The sequence below is a fragment of the Trichosurus vulpecula genome, chromosome 2 (genome assembly GCF_011100635.1).
Source record: "Trichosurus vulpecula isolate mTriVul1 chromosome 2, mTriVul1.pri, whole genome shotgun sequence".
Taxonomy (NCBI): Eukaryota; Metazoa; Chordata; class Mammalia; order Diprotodontia; family Phalangeridae; genus Trichosurus; species Trichosurus vulpecula.
The window spans coordinates 441,530,607-441,549,468 of NC_050574.1; the positions used below are offsets into that span (position 1 = coordinate 441,530,607).

At 39.9% G+C, this 18,862-nt stretch overlaps 1 pseudogene; it reads right to left on the minus strand.

Annotated features, from left to right (window-relative positions):
* Window positions 1-12,882: 12,882 nt before the first annotated feature.
* LOC118837326 lies at window positions 12,883-14,464 on the minus strand (annotated as a pseudogene).
* Between the last annotated feature and the right edge of the window lie 4,398 nt (window positions 14,465-18,862).

Sequence of the window (18,862 nt, forward strand, 5' to 3'; positions counted from 1 at the left end):
AGAAGTACTTCTTAAAACTAGACAAAATAATAAGCAAACTCATCTAAAGGAACAAAAGGTCAAGAATCTCCAAGGAAATAAAGAAAAAAATTAGGAAGGAAGAGGGCCTAATAGTACTAAATCTGAACAGCACAATGTTTGAGAAAAATTAAGATTCCAACTATTTGGGTAAGGAGTCATTACTTGACAAAAACTGCTAGGAAAATTGGTAAATGATTGGCAGAAATTAGGTATAGACCAACATTTCAGACTACATACCACAGCAAGCTTCTGTATCTAAATATAAAAGGCCATACCATAAAAAATTCTGATAACCTCAAAATTGTTTGAGGGGGAAGGGGTTGGATTGCACAAATAAAATCAATATAGTTATAACCAGAAAGGAAACAATTAAGTGGGAGGAAAACTTTGCAGCAAATTTTTCTAATAAAGTTCTAATATTCAAAGTATATAGAGTATTGATACAAACATATAAAAACAACCACCATTCCCCAATAAATGGTCACAGCATATGGATGGTCAGTTTTCCAAGGGTATTAACAACCATATGGAAAACAATCCCCAAAATTACTAATAGAATTAGAAACAACTCTGAGATTCTACTTCATGCTTATCATATTGATAAGGATGCAGAAGAGGAAAATTACAATTGTTGGAGAAGATGTGGGTAGACAGTTCCACAAATGCATTGGTGGTAGAATTGTGAATTGTGCATTCTGAAAAGCAATTGAGAAATATATGCAGTAAGTTCTAAACTGTAATTCTCTTTGGACCACTGATATCACTACTAGGCATATAATCTAATAAAATCAAAGAAAGAGGGAAAGGATACATTTGTACAAAAATATTTATAGAAGCATTTTTTTATAGCAAAGAAGTCCCCAATTATCATTTATTAAGTGCCTCCTATATGTAGGCATCGTGCTAAGGGCTAAGAGTCCAAAGAAAGAATCTCCTTCGAAGAAGCCCAAAGCCACAACCATGAACTGCAACTTCAAAGACAACATTAAGGACAGCTTTAAGGACAACAGCCTTGGAGCTGCAGTAGCAGGAGGTAGGGACAAATGTGGAGGAGAAATGGGGAAGTAGAGACAGATAGTGAAAATGCTCAAAGTATAGAGATAGGGGATCTTGTTTGAGGAACAGCAAGGAGGCCAGTATCACTGGATTGTAGACCATGTGGAAGAAAGTAAGGTTAAGGAGGTGTTAAGGAGACTGGAAAGGTAGAAACAGGTCAGCGTATAAAGGGTTTTCAAAGCTAAACACAGAATTTTATAATACATCTTGGAGAAGATGGAGAGTCATACTCGTTTATTGAATGAGAGATAACATGGTCAGATCTCTGTTTTAGAAAGGTTAATTTGACAGCGAATTGTAGGATGATCCAAGATTTGAGGCAGAGACACCAGCCAGTGTGCTATTATGATACTGCAGAAATGAGTGCCAGGACCAGGGTGGTTTCAGTGTCAGAGAAGAGAAGGCGACATGTATGAAAGCTCTTACAAAGGTAGAAACTACTGCCAAGGCTTTGATGGGATTTGTAGTTGAGAGAAAGTGAGGAGTCAAGAATGAGGTCTGGGTTGTGAGTCTGGGTAATTGGGAGAATGGTGGTACCTTCAAAGGTAAAAGGGAATTCAGGAAGAGGGAAGGAGAGTTTGAGGGGAAAGATGCTAAGTTTGGCTTTGAACATGTTGAATTTAACATGTCAGACATCTAGCTCAAGAAGTCTAACAGACCAGAAGTCTGGAAGAAGATTAAGACTGATCAAGTATATTTGAGAGTTATCGCATGGAGATGATAATTGAAACCTTGGGAGCTGATAAGATTACTAATTAAAATAGTGTATAGGAAGAAGTGATAAGGGCCCAGGACAGAGCCTTGGGGGATACTTACAGTTAGTAGGCTTGACGTGAATGAAGATCCAGCAAAAGAGGGAGAGAAGGAGCAGTCGGGCCAGTTGGAGGAGAATGACAAGAAGAAAGTGCTAGGAAAACCTAGAGGGAAGAGAATATCAAGGAGAAGGACATTGCCATCATCAAAGGTTACAGAAGAGTAAAGAAGAATAAGGATTGAGAGAAAACCATTAGATTTGGTAATAAAAAATCACTAGTTACTTTGAAAAGACTATTTTTAGTTGAATGATGAGGTCAGAAGCCAGACTGAAAAGAACTAAGAAGGGAATGGGAGGAAAAGAAGTGGAGGTTCTAATTGTAGATGGCCTTCTCAAGGAGTTTAGTCGCAAAAGGAAGGAGATATGTAGGTTGATAGCTAGTAGGGATGGCAGAATCAAGTGAGGGGTTTTTGAGGATAGAGGAAACAACTGGATGTTTATAGGCAATAGGAAGCAGCCAGTAGACAGGAGGAAATTGAAGATTAATGAGAATGTGAATTTGATAGAAGAGCAATCTTCTGGAGAATATTGAATGGAATGGGATTACTCATGTATATAAAGAGGCTTGTCTTAGCAAAGAGAAGGACCACCTCTTCATGAGAAACAGGGGTAAAGAAGGAGATACTGGCAAGAGGCATCTGCATGACAGGAGATGAGGAACATGAAACAAATTGGGTTCCCATAAATTATGGAATAGTTGAATAAATTAAATTATTTGACTATAAAGGAATATTGTTGTGCGGTTAAAAATTACAGGTGGGGAATTCATAGAAACCTGGGAGGACTTGTAGGAACTTTTACAGAGTGAAATAGACACAAGGTGAGCAATTTATAAATTGCTAAAATATTATAAAGGAAAACAACTGCGAAGGATTTAAGAACTATGCTCAATGCAAATGACCAGTCAGGACCCCAGAAGACTGGTAATTAATCATGTTCCCTACTTTCTGGCAGAGAGGTAATAGTAGAGATACAGAACAAGATATATATTTTTAGACATGACCATTGTGTGAATGTGTTTTGTTTCCATATATTTAATTGTTACAAGGGAGAAGTTTAATGGAAGGGAGGTGATTTGGAAAGGGACAGTTACAGTGATACTGAAATGAAGAAAAGAAAAGAAAGAACATCAATTAAATATTTTTAAAAATATAGGGAAGAAAGCAAAAGGAAGTTGAGAAGCAAATGGGGTAGTGCTACAACTACCCTGCTAAATTTAATAGACTATATACTCATGTAGCATGGCACCTCTAGACTCCACGTTCTTTCTGGGCTAGGCTTGTTAACTTCATTTATCAATATATGTGCTAGAGTGGCCTTTCCTTCTTTATCCCCCACCTCCATGCCCAATATGTCTCTTTGTTTGTCTCTCTGTTTCTCTTCTAACTCCCTCCCCCTCTCTCTGTCTAGCTATCCTTCAAAAAGTGGAGAAACCAAGGGAAAATTCCATTTTGATTTTAACACCGAAGAGAAGGTTGCTGGGCTGGAAATAATGAGTATCCTGGGCAGAAATGACCACTCCCTCCTGGAGAAGGAGAAGGAGGAGAGCAAAGCTGGTAATAATATAGCATTCACTCTAGATTTGGGAAAATTGAATTTCAAAGGATTTAAAGAAAAGATAGGTAGGATTCTCTGTACTAAAATTCTACAGGTGAAGTCAGCCCAGCCCTTTCCCACTCCCCTCCAGAAGGAGTAGATAGGAAACTCAAGTATGAAATTTTAGTGGCACAGACAGAAAGAATTTCAGTGAGGAGGAAAAGACAATGTTGTTTCAAGAAACTGATGAGGATAGAAAAGGTGCTCATAAAGGAAGCTAGATTTTACTTTGCCTAGATGAAAGCAAAGATAAACAACAGAGTATGAATATAACACCCATAAAAATAGTGCCCAGATTGCTAAAGCTCTTTGAGCTGAGGCTGGCCAAGGAAGCTAACTAAGGACAGCAAAAAGGCTTTTAATGTCTTTATTTAAAGCTATATTGGGAAAAAGAAAAGGAAAAAGGAGTAAGACCACTGGGGTGGACAAGATTATGAAAACTGATGACAGAAAATGGCAGAGCTGTTCAGTCCTTATTTTTGCCTCTATTTTCTCATTTAAGGAGAATGAACCTTACACTGGAAATGCCAGAACAAAACTGGATAACAGGCAGTTGATGCCTGAACTAAGTAAGGAGACAATACCAATTGGCCTTGATGAATTCAAGACACCTGTCTTAGGTGAATCACCTCCTTGGGTCTTGAAAACTGGCAGATGCAGTTACTGAGGGACTAACAGAGACACCTGAAGCCATGGAAAACAGGAGAAGTAGAAGAGGCCAGGCACCGATTGTGCTAATTTTCAAAAAAAAAGGAAAGAAAATTGAGTCTGCAAACTACAGCAGCAGTGAACTTAACTTCAGTTCCTAGAGGAATTCTAGAATGAATCATTAAAGAAATGTGTAGAGAACATTTGGGGCGAAAGTGGTTAATACCAAGAGAAAGAATAATTAGACTTCATCAAGAACAAGTCATGCCAGACTAACTTTATTTCTTTTTTGACTGGATTAACATATTAAAATGATTATTACAATCATAAACATTACGATTAAATTATTGTTTAATTTTCATTAAAATTAAATGGTGTAGATGTAATTTACCTATATTTTAGGAAAACATTTAGCAAAGTTTCATACAATTCTTAATGGAAAATTGAGAAACATGGATGAGATGATCATATAGTTATAGTAATTGGATTTAGAACTGATTGAATGGCTATACTCGAAGAGTAATTGTTGATGTGTTATTTTCGACATAAGGTGTCCAGAGAAGAGCCCCAGGAATCTGCCTTTTATCAGTGATTTGGAGGAAGGAATGGAGGGCATGCTCATAAAATTTGTAGATGACACAAACTGAGGTAGATAACCATCACTCTTGATGACAGAATCCAAAAATGATCTTCACAGGCTAGATCAGTGGCTCTCAAACTTTTGGGGATCAGGACCTCTTTACACTCTTAAAAATTACTGCAAATTCCCCCAGAGAGCTTTTGTTTATGTGGATTATACAGTATTCAAAATTAAAAGATATCAGTAGTGTTATCAAAATAGTTTTTATCACAAGGGTCCCCTGAAAGGGTCTTGGGGATCACCCAGGAGTCCCCAGACCACACTTCAAGAGCTTCCAGACTAGAGCATTGGACTGAATTTAAAAAGATGAAATTCATAGACATGTCTTACATTTGAATTCAAAGAATTAACTTCAAAAGTAGGGAAGGCATGGTCAAATTACAGTTTTTCTGGAAAAGAACTGGAGATTTTACTGCTCTACCCAATCAACTATGACCACCAAAAACAAAGTGATCTTCAGCTGTATTAAGCAAAGTATAGCTTTAAGGAATAAGAATGTGGTCACCCCACTATACTCTGAGCTAGACAGACCATATCTAGGGTATTTTATTCACTTCTGCATCAGTTTTTGAAGGACACTGATTAGCTAGAAGGTGTTCAAAGAAGAGCAGTCAGGATGGTGAAAGCCAAGTCACATGAAAATAAATTGAAGGAATTGAGAATGTTTAGTCTGGAAAAGAGAAGACTGAGGGGAGACATGGGAGCCATGCTCAAGTATTCGGGGGTTATGATGTCAAAGAGGAATTAAGCCCTAGAAGACAGAAGGAAAAAGAATTTTTAGAAGCTGCAGAAAGGAAAATTTAGGCTTGATGTTAGAAAAAAAAAATTAGATCTCTCCAAAAATGGAATGGACTGCCCAAAGAGGCAGTAGGTTCCCACTCTTTTGAGGCCTCCAAACCCAAGCTAGATGAACACCTATTCCATGACTCTGTAAATATGGATAATGGTTATGATATTTTAAAATAATATTTCATTGCTGTTGTTGTTCAGTTGTGTCCAACTCTTCATGACCCCATGGACCATAGTATGCCAGGCCCTTCTGACCTCCACTAGCTCTCAAAGTCTGTCCAAGTTCACGTTCGTTGTTTCCATGACACTATTCATCCATCTCATGCTCTGCCATGCCCTTGTCCTCTTGTCTTCAATCTTTCCCAGCATCAGGGTCTTTTCCAATGAGTCCTGTCTTCTCATTATGTGTCCAAGGTATTTAAGCTTCAGCTTCAATATTTGACCTTCCAGTGAATCACCTGAATTAATTTTTTTAATAATTAATTTATTTATTTTTAATTTTCGACATTTGCTTCTATAAGATTTTGAGTTTTAAATTTTCTCCCCTTCCCTTTCCTCCCCACTCCCCAGGAGGGCATACAATCTGATACAGGCTCCACTTATACATTCATATTAAACATTTTAATTATGCATTCAAATTAAATATATTTTCACCTGAATTAAAGTATTGTCTTTTTATCTCCTCACTGTTCAAAGGACCCTCAGTCTTTCATATACATTGTATTATAGATGATCATATTATATATGAAATAACATTTTGTATATAATATTTTTAAAAGTCATCGAACTGACAAATTCTTTTTTTTAATGTTCAAACATATTTTATTCTGGACTTCTTTGAGATCTGATTCAGATCACAGTTGCCAGAGCAATACAATGCAAATGGAAACTGCAGTAGGGACATGTGCCTCCAAGGGATGGGGGCATTGGGCTAAGTCCTTGTGATGTAGAACCAAAAGACATCCTAAGTGTAATTCATATGGTCCTGGACAGCCTAGAACATCTCTATCAGTCTTCCTTAGACAACAATCATGAAAACTGAATAAAAATCCTTAAACAAGTACAAACAACTATCATGGGTTGGTTTACACTTTGATGGCAGTTAGCTAAGCTACACTAAAGGACAGCTAGAGAAATGATGCAGACATTTGAATCCAGTGACATAGGCAGACAACAGAATTAGACCCAAAGATGTGTAAAATTAAAATTAATCCATTACAACTACAATGTCAAAGTCAGGAGAGGAAAGAAAAATTACTTTTGTATTGAAGGATTACACAACCACAGAACACAGCCTTCAAAAAGGAAAGAAATGAATAAATACACTGGACTAGATACAACATGTGGAATGTTTTCCTGAATTTATCCACAAATTCCAAAAAGCATTATGAAATAGCTTACTAGGAAAAAAAGGCATGCCCTAAGTCATCACCCTGAATCAATATTGTAAACTTGGAGGCGGAAACAGAATGCTATGCCTCCTCAGACTACTCATCTAAGATGCTCTATCTCTAAATCAGTGTATGGGAAAAAAATACATGCACGAAAACCCCAACATGACTTGAACTTCTCCTCACTTAAAAAAATTCTCTTCTCTACCTTTAACCAGATTTACGTTTAAGAAAGAAACTCTTGATACTCAGTTGTGATACTTCAGAGCTATCACTGGAAGAAAAGGTCATTCCTATGTTCCCTCTCCACCTTCCACCCCTTTTGACCTGAGAAAATTTTTCAGGGTCTCTTGTTAATTTGCTGCTGTTCCCTAAATATTGGCATTTGCTGCCATGCCAGTGTTGGTCTGCCAAAGAGAGGGTTTCCTGGAAACTTTCAGATGTGACCTACTATTAATATGTATGTATCTGTCACCTAAGTACTGTCTGAAACCTGCTAGAGCAGAGCACAGGATATGCAGAGAAACATAACATGCCCTGAACTGAGGAAAAGGAGCATTGCTCCTGACCGAGTAAATGGCACTGAGCAATATTCAAGATATCGTTTCTGCTCATCTAGTGAAGCCCCAACTCCCCTCTGCCGACATCACCTCCAAGTGATTCACACAGAATTCCTCCGCAGAGCCCTGGACACATATTGCCCTTCAGGCCCATGTCTTACATAACTATAATTATACCCTCAACCAAATCATTCCACCTAAAAAAGGTAGCTTAAAAATAGTCATTTCTCATTAAATAATCTATTTTTACATAAAACAGGGAAAGGAAAAAGGAGTGCTTTAAAAATGAAATTAAATCAGCACAAATCTTTGGCCTTTCTCTTGACATTTGTACATGTCAAAAAGCAAGAAACTTTCCTGTACTCCTTCCATCTGGTGATTCCTGCGTTTTGTACCATAGTTGTTAAACCACAAAGGGAGGCACTTTTAGTATTTGTAAAAGATGTTTCATCCTAAATCACGTCTAACACTAGAGAATTGCTCATCACAACTGGGTTATCAATAATAACCTAAGACCTACTAAAAATTTATCATGGCCTAAAATACATCAGGAAGTCAATGATGGGACATGAACCACATTAATAGAAAAGGGAACAAACACATGAAAACATGGCTCAGTGAGATTCTTACTTACGCTTTTGGAATGAATGGGAAACATGACAGCCCCTCTTACTTTGATTTCTCCTTTAACCAATGAGTCCCCCAAGCTTTCAGGCCCTCCCCCACAATAACAAATTCATCAGCGTAGCTTATACCAAAATGACCACAGTGCCATAGTATGATCATATCCTCCTAAAAGAACTACATTTCAGTTATAGCCTATATAGGGAAAATGTAGGGAGGGGGAAAAAACAAAGAAACCAGGAACTCCATAAATATAATACCTCACAAGGCTGTGAAACTTAGTACATTTATGCTCTAGACTTTTTTTTAAACAACTTAGGAACAGCATAGTGGCATATTGGTAAGCAATGACAACATGGAGAACAGCAGCAAAAATAAATAAATAATGCAATGTTCATTAAGAGCCCAGGATTACTACATGGATACCTCCCAGAAAGACAGGACTGCAGGGTAATAAAACTCTGCATTTATAACTGTGTAGGGTTCTTATTATGGATGTTTTTGGTAAGGAAAATAGCCAAAGATTGAAAAAGGAAAAATGATGATGGCATAAAAAATGTAGCTGTCTCTTCTGGTAGCCATATTGCAGAACTCCTTGACTATCTTTTTATCATCAGCTGAAAAAAAGTCAATAACTGTATGCAAATAAATAAATTGTACATACCAAAGTAGAAAAGTACTATCAATAATCACCTCTGACTTGTAGATTTAAATTCAGTGCAATTGACAAATGTATATTCAAAACATTTGTGTCTATTCCTAGGAGCACACTTAAAAATAATAGCACTGATTTTTTTATTTGTTTATTTTTATTTTTTTAACAACAACAGAGGTCCCTGTAAAGACAATCAGTGAATGGGAAGATCTTCCCTGCCCATTTGAGTGGGCTTCCGGGCTCTCAAGGTCCTGGGGGGAGTGGCTAGGACTGGAGCCAATGGTAGCCTCCTGAGTTCTGGGTGATGATATGAAGCCTGTGGTGGAAGGAATTTGCTGAAAGGTTGGAGCAGAGCTAAAAGACAGTTGGAGAGGCAGTCGGTGAGAGCAGTTAAGAGCTGAAGGAGAGAGGAAGCAGTCAGCTAGCTGGAACACAGCTTGGAGACTGCGGCGGAAGTGGCAGCAATGGCAGCAGGTGCTACCAAAAAAAAGCAGGACTGACCAGAGAGTGCTGAGCAGGGGCTTGAGGCCAGTGGGTGGTCTTCTTGCTGGAGGGCCCTGGCATTGGTGGGGGAAGCACCAATATGGCTTGGCTTGCTGCCATAATGTTTTTCTGTGGTCTCCTGGTCACTATTGTGAGATGGGCATACTGGTTTTGGAAGGTTCTTGCCAGGATGTTGAATTGGGGACACTGGTCCATGGGTCTGCTACTTTTGAGTTTCAATAAATGCTTTAACTCCTCTGCCTTCTACCTAAAGAATTCCTTACATCCTGAGATTCTGGACCATTCAGACATATTCATGGTTATCTTTGAAGTCATGAATTCTGCTTTAACGATATAGTCAGCCATAGACAGATCTCCATCAATAAAAACAGGATGTCCAAGTATCAGATACTGTCTGTGAGGTTTCCTACATAACTCACAAGGTAATTGTTCTAGACATCTGTCATGCATTCCAAAACCCTAAAAAAAGCTGGCACAGAACCGTCATGAATGACTGCCTTTCTGGATATGAATTTTTAAAAACGCTGTGGTTTTGAATAGATTCCCCACTAATAACTGGGGTACATAGAACAATAAATGTGGAATTAAGTGTATTCTTTTTACCAAAGGTCAATGCTATCTTATCTTAGCAAAATGAAGACTTACTTAAAGTCATATTAGTTTGTAAAAACAGCAAAAAATCAATGGTAAAAAAGTTTCATTATTTAGATTAAATTAATTTATGCCTAAACTAAGAACAAAGTAGATTAACTTTTTTAAGCAATAATAATCACAAAATTATTAGTGATTGAAATAGTATTATAAAGTGACTAACTTTGCCAAGCTCTGTGACAGAAGCCATTTCTTAATTAAAACATCTGTTACACAAATTTAACAACTATACTCTTTGAAATTTATAGCCTTGGAATCTGGCATGAAACATGGAGTGACCCCTTTCAACAGAGCACACAAACAAGATGTGCTGAATTTACAAAAGAAAATTCTGTATACTCTAGTCATGTGAGCAGAACAAAAGTTTGCTATCTGTTAAGAAAAATACTTGATAGTGTAAACAGACTAAATGACAACATAGCAGTGATTAATAAAAAATAGCAACTTTCATCCACTTATACTTCAAAAACTATAGCCAGAAGTTATAATAAAATGCAGAATCACAGCAACAGAGACATTAGTGAAGGTATTATTATTTTTAAATGAGCTGAATCACTGCATCTAAATACATCTTAAAGCAAGTCTTCTATTCTAAAGATTTCATTTGAAATGAAGGTAGTAAACATTTTGCCACATAATGACTGTGATCAAATATATGCTGAAGGTATTTTGATTTCTATAAAGAAAATTGACAAGAGAGTTTTTTTTAATACTGGAATTTGGTTACATTATATATCAGAGCTTCTACACACATGATGGATACTCCTGGTAGAAGCTAATAAACTCTTGTCCAGAATGATTTTTATCTCTTGAAAAACAAAACAAAAAAATCCCAGAATGCTATGGTCTCAAAGCAAGAAGATTTAAAAAAAAATTCAACTCTATTTATAATTTTTTAAAATTTTGAAAAATAATAATAAAAAATTTCATGCCCTTCGATTGTTTTTTTGTAAAAATATGTCCCAAATAAGAAACTTGTGCATTTCAGTCACACCACCAGAAAAACCAGAGCAGAATACCTTTTACAAATGATATACTTTCTTGATTAACATGACCAATGTCACTTTCTAGATATATATTTTTTTAAATCACCTCTCACTGCAATATACAACCAATGGAAAATGTGCCCTGAGAGTAACAGAATAGACCAACCATCACTTGGCCTCTTCAAAAAGAATGCATTAAAATATTTTTAAAAGATTTTTTATGTTTAAGAGGTGAAAAATAAAAACAAGAAAGAGTTATTCCTTACTTCCTGTATCTGTAAAAACCAAAAAGAATATTTGAAAAGCAAGAAACAACCCATGGCTGCATGTTTACATACATCCATTTTCTCTGTACACATAAACTGTTCAACTATTGAGGGACATTTTTTTTACATACATAATTTCATATTTAATATTTTGGAGGGAGAAATATCACTAGCATTGAAATCCTTACATTAACTCTATTCATACCACACGGGACACCAGTCAGGACTGCCAAAACCCGTGTGGTTAATGATGGCCTCTAACCTTCTGTGACCTACCAGTCCAATAACCCTGTCAAAAAAGGAGAGGTTGGCAGGGTTTCATCTTAGTGGACTCATGCTGGCTTCTAGTGATCACCATTTACTTCCCTTTCTAAATTCTTCCAAAACCCCTAGAATACAATTTTCCTGGGCACTGGCATCTAGCTTGTTAGTCTGTAGCTTTTAGAATTCACAAAATTGGGGACTACTGGACCATGGGGTCATGGGTGTGAAAGCAATGTTCTTTCTGGTAGGGGTAACTTGAGCATTCGCAGGGGCGGGGAGTCTTTGTCCCAAAACTCCTTGGTTCACTAAAGGAACGATCACAGGCCAGCCAGGATAGGCCATCATAGACCAAACCTTGATCTGAAGCAAGACCAGTGAAAGCTAGCCTCTGTTCAGCAAGAAGAGGAAGTGGGCCAGGCTGCTCCAGAGGGAGGGGCTCACAAAGAGCCCAGCTTCCACACCTGGGCCTGGGGCCTGTACGTAGCCCTTGTCCCTTGAAGTAAGGGCCCAGCTCCAAGACTTTGGGTCTTTCTAGACTATCCTGGGCTAGGGACAAGGGTGCATCCTTTTGTTCCCCACCAAAGCAAAATTGGCCAGCAAAGCAGACAGGAGAAGATGGCATAGGAGAGGGAGAGGGGAGTCTCTTGGCAGCTCCAGATCAAGTTCCCTCCTACCCCGGGCCTGGCTCAGCCAAAGAGAGAAGCACCAGATGGAGAAGGCCCAGGGGATCAAAGTGGGGAGGGAACATGATCAGCTAGGAAGAAGCATGCTAAGGGTACCCACAACCACAGACAGCCTTGGCTCTGCCTCAGGTGAGGTTGAGTGCCTGGGAACTCACCCAACCTTTCTGCAACTGTACTCCCCTCCTCTAGAGGAAGGGGTTTCTAGGATCTCCAAGAGCCATTGCTGTGGTTCTGTAGGGGTACCTGCTCCCCATAGGTGGGAAGAGGGCCCTGCCCCTTGCCACCCCATGTTCCAACTGCATCTGGCTCACCCTAATCTGGTTCTGGGTGGGGAGGGGCCTAGCATCTGAGGGCAGGTTTGGTCCAGACTGACCATCTCAACAGCCTAGCCCTGGAAGGCTCCTAGGCCTTTGGAGAGTGTAACTCCCATATGGAGATCTAGACTATTGAGGGACATTTTAAAAAAGACTATGATCCATCATATTGATTAGATGGGGAGGGGGGAAGCTGCCATTTGTCTCCTGATTTGGTGCATATATGGTCCGCTTTTGTACAGTCTCCTTTCTTTCTTTTTCTTTCTTTTCACATCCCAACCTTCTAAATGCTATTTGAGAGCACAGCAGATAAGATGCCATCATTTTGTGAACAGGATGCACAGGGAGTGATGAAACTCTGTCATCCTCTTCGGGGTGTAATTTTGCTTTGTTTCTATACACTGTATGAGGTGATTTCTTTTAGGTTTGGCTATAGTGGACTGGCCATGGTTCCAGTGGGACTAGAGGGACAGTCATTTGGACTATGTACACAGTCATAGTCGGTCTAGTATACAAACAACCATATGATGCACTGGCTCCAACTTTTTCTCCTGCTACATTCCAGCAAAACTCAAATATTCCATATGTTCCCCTATAGCTATGAACTAGGGCATCCATCTGCCTGTTCCAGATGTACACACATTTCAAAGGAGCTGATCACCAGATACCTGCCATCAGGACTGAAAGCCATACCGTACACATGCCCTTGGTGTTATGTCAGTGTGGATGCAGATGCCCTAGTCCACATCCTGTAAGGAACAGTAAAATCAAAGGATGCACTGGCTAACATTAGGCTGGCCTTTGGATTGTTTGTTCCTGGTCCTGTTGGATTCCATTTGATAGTATAAATTTCTTTATTATGTGCTTGCAAATCATGGACACAACTCTACTGTTTCATACTCCATATCTTGAAAGTCATGTCATCAGAACAAGAAGCCAGAAGGTTACCATTTGGGTCCCATTTGATAGCATTTACTTCATTTCTGTGTCCCTGGAATGTTTTAATAAGCTTTTCGTGTCCTAATTTACAGACATGAATGCACATGTGGATGCTGCAAGAGACAAAGGTGTTGTTACTCTGTCAATCCATGTCCAATGCCAGCACTAAGTGCTGCTTGGCTTCACCAGTATGTGCATCCCAGATAATCATGCTGTTGTCCACTCCTGCACTCAGAATGAAATTTCCATTCTCGTTCCATTTTAATGCAAAAATAGGACCTTTATGTTCCCCTAGGTGCTAGCAAGATTACCCTCTTTGGTCCATATTCTGGCAAATCCATCCTGTGACCCAATGATGAGAATTATGCCTTGACTATTAGATTGGAGGGAGATCACATCTTTGTTGCTGGTCACATCCTACCCACCTTTACAATGGCGAAGGACTAACTGGGTCGAGCCAATTATGCTGTTTTCACCCAGATTCCATATTCTTGCTGTTGAGTCACCAGATCCTGAAGCTAGAAGGTTACTAACAGGATCCCAGGTGAAGATGAATACTTGACTCACAACTTGTAGTCACAGCTTTGGTTAGGGGGCGGGGTGGTGTTGGGGAGGAAAATGCAACATATCTATCCACCTTCATCATATCTGTAGGGTTATTTGCTATACTACAGATCCATTTTCTTCTCTACTTGCAGTATTTTCTCCGGCTGAACCCTGCTGACTTCTTGTGGTGGCAGCGAGTTGTTGGACAAGTTTGTCTCTGTGTGCTTCCTGTCTGGTTTGTACCATGCCAGGCATCACAGGCACAGTTCGGTGACAAAGCCTATATAGGTCAAAAATCAAACACAATATCAGCCTCATTAATGCTGACTTCTGTCTCTACATATTGCAGGCCTTTCTGGATGATAGAAATTGGAGCAGCAGGTGTAACCAGGGCACCTTTGATATTACACTGACTAATCTGGCTTTCTATACCAAAGGTAAATGCTGAATGAGAAAACCCTGACTCTTCCAAGTATCTATATACCAAGAAGTTGACCTCGTCACTGCTTACACTCATCTTTATTCTCACTTAACACAGGACATAACCTATTGGCAGTACATTGATGTTGGGAAGCTCAACTTATTTGGGACTTCCAATCACATGGACTTGATACTGGTGCTACTCCCCAGGGCTAGGCTGCGCCGGGCTCGGCTGGGCCACCCTTCCAGTCCGCAGTGGAGACCAGCAAGTGCCTCCCCAGGGCTGCCGGCCTTAGGCGCCTTGTCTGACCACGTAGCCAGGGCAGGAGCGGCCTCCGTTCCGGGCTGGTCTCCTGGCAATGAGGAGATCTCTCAGCTGCGCCGACCTCCCGGCTCTACCGGGTGGAGGCGGGGGGGAGAAGAGGGAGGGCAACTAGGGGCGGGGGTGGCAGGGGGCTGGGGGAGGGGGTCGCAAGCCCGGTCAGACCCAACTGGGGGAAGGGGAAATGAATGGGGGGTCAGACCAGCCAGGCGCAAATGAGCTCGCAGGTCCGTACCAGCTCCTGCCGCACAAACAAAACCCAAACTAAAGAAGTCTAAAGAAGAATCTTAGTCCTAGAGAACTGATAAAGAAATAGGACTGTTACCAATTCTAGCATCGAGAGACTGCTCATCTGGATCCACAGGGACAGTAATACTTGCCTTTCCCTGTCCTGGACCCAGCCATGGGTTTTGGATTGGTTCAGTTCCATGGAGTCTGCCTCTGGTGAGAGGAGGCTCCTTTTTCCCACACTCATTGGTTCATTAGTTTCCTCCCCCCATTTTTAATTATAGTAAATTAGTTTATGGCTCACAACCTTAAGGGTTTTCCAGAAGTTGTTCAATCGTTTTTTCAGTCAAGTTCAACTCTTCCTGAATTCATTTGGGGTTTTCTTTTTTTTTCTTTCTATTAATTTATTTTTAGTTTTCAATATTCACTTCCACAAGATTGTGATTTCAAATTTTCTCCCCATCTCTCCCCTCCCCTCACCCCAAGACGGCATGCATTCTGATTACCCCTTCCCCCAATCTGGCCTTCCTTCTATCACACTCCCCACCCCTTCCCTTATGCCCTTCCCTTCTATTTTCCTGTAGGACAAGATAGATTTCTACACCCCATTATATGTGTATCTTGTTTCCCAGTTGCATGTAAAAACAATTTTTAACATTTGTTTTTAAAACTTTGAGTTTCGCATTCTCTCCCTTCCTCCCTCCCCACCCACTCTCATTGAGAAGACAAGCAATTCTATATAGGTTATACAGTTTGTAGTCACGTAAAACACTTCCATGAAAGTCATGTTGTGAAAGACTAACTACATTTACCTCCATCCTACCCTGCCCCTCATTATTCTCCTCAAAAGTGTTTGCTTCTGATTGCCCCCTCCTCCCATTTGCCCTCTTTTCTATCATTCCCCCTCCCTTACTCCCTTCCCCACTACTTTCCTGTAGGGTAAGATAGATTATCATACACAATTGAGTGTGTATGTTATTCCCTCCTTAAGCCAACTATGATGAGAGTAAGGTTCACTCATTCTCTCTCACTTCTTCCCTCTTCCCTTCCATTGTAAAAGTTTTTTCTTCTCTCTTTCATGAAAGATCATTTACCTCATTCTATTTCTCCCTTTCTCCTGTATACTAATCCCTCCAACTACCCTAAAACTGAGAAAGGTCCCATGAGTAACAAATATCATCTTTCCATGTAGGAATGTAAACAGTTCAACTTTAATAAGTCCCTTATGATTTATCTTTCTTGTTTATCTTTTTATGCTTCTCTTGATTCTTGTATTTGGAAGTCATATTTTCTATTCAGCTCTGGTCTTTTCATCAAGAATTCTTGAAAGCCCTCTATTTTGTTTAATGTCCATTTTGCCCCAGAAGTATTATACTCAGTTTTTCTATGTAGGTGATTCTTGGTTTTAATCCTAGCTCCTTTGACCTCCAGAATATCATATTCCAAGCCCTCTGATCCCTTAATACAGAAGCTGCTAAATCTTGTGTTATCCTGATTGTGCTTCCACAATACTTGAATTGTTTCTTTCTGGCTGCTTGTAATATTTTCTCCTTGACCTGGAAACACTGAAATTTGGCTACAATATTCCTAAGAGTTTTCCTTTTGGGATCTCTTTCAGGAGGTGATCGGTGCGTTCTTTCAATGTCTATTTTCCTCTCTTCTAGAATATCAGGGAAGTTTTCCTTGATAATTTCTTGAAGGATGATGTCTAGGGGTGATCATGGCTTTCGGGTAGTCCAATAATTTTTTGATTATCTCTCCTGGATCTTTTTTCCAGGTCAGTTATTTTTCCAATGAGATATTTCACATTATCTTCAATTTTTTCATTCTTTTGGTTCTGTTCTATAATTTCTTGATTTCTCCTAAAGTCATATATCATTAAGGTAGCATTCATGACTTCAAAGAAAACCATGAATATGCCTGAATGGTCCAGAATTGCAGGATATAAGGAGTTCCCTAAGTAGAAGGCAGAGGAGTTAAAGCATTTATTGAAACTCAAAAGTAGCAGACCCATGGACCAGTGTCCCCAATTCAACATCCTGGCAAGAATCTTCCAAAACCAGTATTCCCATCTCACAACAGTGACCAGGAGACCACAGAAAAACATTATGGCAGCAAGCCAAGCCATATTGGTGCTCCCCCCCCCACCAGTGCAGGGTCCCCCAGCCAGAAGACCACCCACTGGCCTCAAGCCCCTGCTCAGCACTCTCTAGTCTCCATGAGGGTCAGTCCTGCTTTATTTTTGTAGAGCTTGCTGCCATCACCAGAGCTTCTGAAGCAATCTCCAAGCTGTGTTCCAGCTAGCTGACTGCTTCCTCTCTCCTTCAGCTCTTAACTGCTCTCACCAACTACCTCACCAACTGCCTCTTAGCTCTGCTCCAACCTTTCAGCAAGCTCTTCCCACCACAGGCTTCATGTCATCAAGTGGACCAGAACTCAGGAGGCTACCATTGGCTCCAGTCCTAGCCACTCCCCTCAGGACCCTGAAAGCCCCGCCCCCAAAGCCCACTCAAATGGGTGGGGAAGATCTTCCCATTCACTGATCGCCTTTACACTGACCTCTCTTGTTAAAATTTGGCCCCAAGATCTTTCACATCCATTACACAGGTCAATGGGAAACTGGTGTCAGTAATACCATAACAGGAAAAATCTTTGGGTAAGGCGTGGAAGTCTCATTTTCCATAGCTTCTTCTTGCTAAAATTGTATGTAGAGCTGTCCCTGCCCCAAGAGTCCCATTCCAGAGGTCAGTTCTTTAGCAAGCTGGCAGAAATTCCAGGAATGCTAGGTGCTTAGGCAGTCATCTGAAAGGGTACATAAGCCTAAAGGAGACAGAGCTAGCAACAAGGTTAACCAAAACAAAGAACAAAAGAGTAAGCAAGTATGGGCTACTATACTTCAAATAAAATCACTCCCATTCTGGTTGAGACTCCAATTATAGACTTCGATCTCATAGCCTAACTCAAGTAGGAAATGTTTCTTTTCAAAGGGAACACAATAAGGAAACTAAGTCAGAAGGGTCCCATCCTGGATGGACATTAGGATTGCCCTCCAGGCCTTTTCCCCAGATACAAACTTTTATCTGTTAATCACACAAGATCACCTTCCCTCTGAATGGCATGTGGCATTTATCAGCATCAGCAGTACTTCTAGAGTCCATGAATCTATTATTATAGCCCTATTCATGATAAAATATATGGTTCAGGGGTACAATTCAGTAATTATCTTCCCCTGAATAGATAACTGTTACAGTGTTGTACTTCCCATGGGCTATGATTTCTGCAGCCTTTGGAATAACATCCAGCTTCCGTTTTACCCATACCTGAGCTCCCAATTTTATTCCATCAGTAGAACCAAAGCCTTCCTTTCCTCTGAGAGTTATTTTGGAAGGAGGGTCAGTTTTCACAAAGGGTATTTTTTCACGGGGGATAATAATCACTTGGACTATCCTATCATTTCTACAAAATTGTACAGGTTTTTCTACCCAAATTCTGGAGTGTCACAACAATTTCTCTCTCACAATTAGAATCCATCACTGCAGCCAATACATGTACTCCTTGAGCTGCTAATCCTGGTTTAGGTAATATCCATCCAAAATGATTCCGGGCGATTCTTATACATACCCCAGTAGAGGTTTTTCTTATCTCTTTCCTATTCAACTGAAAATTCTCTATACAATGTAAATCATATCATGCCAAACCAGGTGTTCCTGGGCATGGTGGTGGGACATCTTCCCTCACAGTCCAAAATTCAATGTTTTGGATCTCACATGTTTGCTGTTTTCTAATCAGCAGATTTGGGGTCATCATTCTGGCCAGAGGTGTACACCCTCCTAAGGTGTACAAATTACATAAGGCAAAAGACAATTATCCTTCCAATGCTGATATGAATTATTAGAGCTTAATTTTCTTAGCTGTTCTTTCAACAATCCATTCATTCTTTCAATT